At 39.2% G+C, this 4772-nt stretch overlaps 1 long non-coding RNA gene across 1 annotated transcript; it reads right to left on the bottom strand.

The window, feature by feature from the left end:
* Positions 1–274: 274 nt before the first annotated feature.
* Positions 275–4199, bottom strand: LOC147795429 (uncharacterized). The gene is made up of 3 exons (XR_015423910.1): positions 4090–4199; positions 850–965; positions 275–502 (listed from the first exon to the last, which is right to left on the bottom strand). It is a non-coding gene; the product is annotated as an uncharacterized LOC147795429 (long non-coding RNA).
* Positions 4200–4772: the final 573 nt, after the last annotated feature.

The following is a 4772-nucleotide window of genomic DNA, read 5'->3' as shown; positions in this document are numbered from 1 at the left end:
TATGGTCGAAAACACGGAGTCTTCTTTGCTTGGGAACAGGACATGTGTACCACAGATAAGTCTTAATTACGCAAAAATTGGAGAAGGTTGAAAACACTGCGACAATCATGTGCATATATTTCAATAACCAAGACAGATATGGATATAAAACTTACATGAATCGATAGAGTAACACGTGCCCTTTGAGATAAAACCAAGATTGCAAGAATTGGATAAGTTTTAGACCATTTATACTCGAATACACGGAGCTCTCTTTGTGCTGGAACAGGACCTGTGTACTACAGAAAAGTCAGAATTACGCAAAAATAGCAGGCAGTTGCACATCAACTCGGACATTCTGATGACGATATTTCCCTAACTACAGCAAATATGGATATGAAACTTACATCAATAGATAGCAGAACATGTGCCCCTTCAGTTAACACCAAGGTTTCCAGAATTGGATAGGTGGTAGATTATTTATGCTCGAATACACGGAGCCTTCTTTGCGCAGGAACAAGACCTGTGTACCACAGATAAGTCAGAATTACGCAAAAATAGCAGGCAGTTTTACATCAACTCGGACATTCTTATGACGATATTTCCTTAACGACAGCAAATATGGATATGAAACTTACATGAATCGATAGAGGAACATGTGCCCTTTGAGATAAATCCAAGGTTGCCTGAATTGGATAAGTTTTAGACTAATTATACTCGATAACCCTGACTCTTCTTTGTGCGGGAACAGGACCTGCGTACCACAGACAAAGTCAGAATTACGCAAAAAATTGGACAAGGTTGACAAGGATTGGGATATTCATTTGCAGATATTTCGTTAACTAAGGCCGATATGGATATGAAACTTACCTGAATCGATAGAGAAAAATGTGCCCCTTCATATAACACCAAGGTTGCCAGAATTGGATAGGTTTTAGACTATTTATACCCGAATACCCGGAGCCTTCTTTGTGCGGGAACAAAACCTGTGTAAAACAGACAAAGTCAGAATTACGCAAAACATTGGAGAAGGTTGACAAGGATCGGGATATTCATTTGCAGATATTTCGTTAACTAAGGACAATGTGGATATGAAACTTACATGAATTGATAGAGAAACATGTGCCCTTTCAGTTAACACCAAGGTTTCCAGAATTGGATAAGTTTTAGATTATTTATGCTCAAATACACGGAACCTTCTTTGCGCAGGAACAAGACATGTGTACCACAGACAAAGTCAGAATTACGCAAAAATAGCAGACAGTTGCACACCAACTCGGACATTCTGATGACGATATTTCCCTAACTTCAGCAAATATGGATATGAAACCTACATCAATAGATAGCAGAACATGTGCCCCTTCAGTTAACACCAAGGTTTCCAGAATTGGATAAGTTTTAGATTATTTATGCTCGAATACACGGAGCCTTCTTTGCGCAGGAACAAGACCTGTGTACCACAGATAAGTCAGAATTACGCAAAAATAGCCGGCAGTTGCACATCAACTCGGACATTCTTATGACGTTATTTCCCTAACGACAGCAAATATGGGTCTGAAGCTTACATGAATCGATAGAGGAACATGTGCCCTTTACGATAAAACCAAGATGTCCAGAATTGGATAGGTTTTAAATTATTTATGCTCGAATACACGGAGTCTTCCTTGCGTGGAAACAGGACAAGTGTACTACAGACAAAGTCAGAATTATGCAAAAATGGCAGGCAGTTGCACACCAACTCGGACATTCTTATGACGACATTTCCCTAATTTCAACAAATATGGATATGAAACTTACATGAATAGATAGTGGAACATGTGCCCTTTCAGATAACACCAAGTTTGCCAGCACTATATACGTTTTAGACTATTTATACTAAAATACCCGAAGCCTTCTTTGTGCGGGAACAGGACCTGTGTACCACAGATAAGTCAGAATCCTGCAAAAATAGCAGGCAGTTGCACATCAACTCGGACATTCTTATGACGATATTTCCCTAACGACAGCAAATATGGATATGAAATTTATATGAATAGATACCAGAACATGTGCCCTTTCAGATAACAACAAGATAGCAAGAATTGGATAAGTTTTAGACCATTTATACTCGAATAAACGTAGCTTTCTTTGCGCAGGAACAGGACCTGTGTACCACAGATAAGTCAGATTTAAGCAAAAATAGCAGGCAGTTGCACATCAACTCGGACATTCTTATGACGATATTTCCCTAATGACAGCAATTATGAATATGAAACGTACATGAATCGATAGGGGAACATGTGCCCTTTACAATAAAACCAAGATCGCCAGAATTGGATAGGTTTTAGACTATTTATGGTCGATTACACGGAGTCTTCTTTGCGTGGGAACAGGACATGTGTACCACAGATAAGTCAGAATAATAACGCAAAAATTGGAGAAGGTTGAAAACACTGCGACATTCATGTGCATATATTTTATTAACCAAGGCAGATATGGATATAAAACGTACATGATTCGATTAAGCAACACGTGCCCTTTGAGATAAAAACCAAGATTGCAATAATTGGATAAGTTTTATACCATTTGTACTCGAATACACGGAGCCTTTTTTGTGCGGGAACAGGACCTGTGTACCACAGATAAGTCAGAATTACGCAAAAATAGCAGGCAGTTGCACATCAACTCGGACATTCTTATGACGATATTTCCCTAACTTCAGCAAATACGGATATGAAACTTATATGAATAGATGCTGGAACATGTGCCCTTTCAGATAACACCAAGATTGCAAGAATTGGATAAGTTTTAGACCATTTGTACTCGAATACACGAAGCCTTCTTTGCTCGGGAACAGGACCTGTGTACCACAGATAAGTCAGAACCACGCAAAAATAGCAGGCAGTTGCACATCAACTCGGACATTCTTATGACGTTATTTCCCTAACGACAGCAAATATGGGTCTGAAGCTTACATGAATCGATAGAGGAACATGTGCCATTTACGATAAAACCAAGATGGCCAGAATTGGATAGGTTTTAAATTATTTATGCTCGAATACACGGAGTCTTCCTTACGTGGGAACAGGACAAGTGTACTACAGACAAAGTCAGAATTATGCAAAAATGGCAGGCAGTTGCACACCAACTCGGACATTCTTATGACGACATTTCCCTAATTTCAACAAATATGGATATGAAACTTACATGAATAGATAGTGGAACATTTGCCCTTTCAGATAACACTAAGATTGCAATAATTGGATAAGTTTTAGACCATTTGTACTCAAATACACGGAGCCTTCTTTGTGCGGGAACAGGACCTGTGTACCACAGATAAGTAAGAATTACGCAAAAATAGCAGGCAGTTGCACATCAACTCGGACATTCTTATGACGATATTTCCCTAACGACAGCAAATATGGATATGAAACTTACATGAATCGATAGGGGAACATGTGCCCTTTACGATAAAACCAAGATGGCCAGAATTGGATAGCTTTTAGACTATTTATGGTCGATTACACGGAGTTTTTTTTGCGTGGGAACAGGACATGTGTACCACAGATAAGTCAGAATAACGCAAAAATTGGAGAAGGTTGAAAACACTGCGACATTCATGTGCATATATTTTATTAACCAAGGCAGATATGGATATAAAACGTACGTGATTCGATTAAGCATCACGTGCCCCTCTGAGATAAAAACCACGATTTCAAGAATCGGATAAGTTTTATACCATTTGTACTCGAATACACGGAGCCTTTTTTGTGCGGGAACAGGACCTGTGTACCACAGATAAGTCAGAATTACACAAAAATAGCAGGCAGTTGCACATCAACTAGGACATTCTTATGACGATATTTCCCTAACGACAGCAAATATGGATATGAAACTTATATGAATAGATGCTGGAACATGTGTTCTTTCAGACAACACCAAGATTGCAAGAATTGGATAAGTTTTAGACCATTTGTACTCGAATACACGGAGCGTTCTTTGCTCGGGAACAGGACCTGTGTACCACAGATAAGTCAGAATTACGCAAAAATAGCAGGCAGTTGCACATCAACTCGGACATTCTGATGACGATATTTCCCTAACTACAGCAAATATGGATATGAAACTTACATCAACAAATAGCAGAACATGTGCCCCTTCAGTTAACACCAGGGTTTCCAGAATTGGATAGGTGGTAGATTATTTATGCTCGAATACACGGAGCCTTCTTTGCGCAGGAACAAGACCTGTGTACCACAGATAAGTCAGAATTACGCAAAAATAGCAGGCAGTTGCACATCAACTAGGACATTCTTATGACGATATTTCCCTAACGACAGCAAATATGGATATGAAACTTATATGAATAGATGCTGGAACATGTGTTCTTTCAGACAACACCAAGATTGCAAGAATTGGATAAGTTTTAGACCATTTGTACTCGAATACACGGAGCGTTCTTTGCTCGGGAACAGGACCTGTGTACCACAGATAAGTCAGAATTACGCAAAAATAGCAGGCAGTTGCACATCAACTCGGACATTCTGATGACGATATTTCCCTAACTACAGCAAATATGGATATGAAACTTACATCAACAAATAGCAGAACATGTGCCCCTTCAGTTAACACCAGGGTTTCCAGAATTGGATAGGTGGTAGATTATTTATGCTCGAATACACGGAGCCTTCTTTGCGCAGGAACAAGACCTGTGTACCACAGATAAGTCAGAATTACGCAAAAATAGCAGGCAGTTTTACATCAACTCGGACATTCTTATGACGATATTTCCTTAACGACAGCAAATATGGATA

This window comes from Acanthaster planci, unplaced genomic scaffold (assembly GCF_054643075.1).
Source record: "Acanthaster planci isolate LZ-2023a unplaced genomic scaffold, COTS_SCS Contig31, whole genome shotgun sequence".
Taxonomy (NCBI): Eukaryota; Metazoa; Echinodermata; class Asteroidea; order Valvatida; family Acanthasteridae; genus Acanthaster; species Acanthaster planci.
This window is presented reverse-complemented; position numbering and strand designations above follow the sequence as displayed.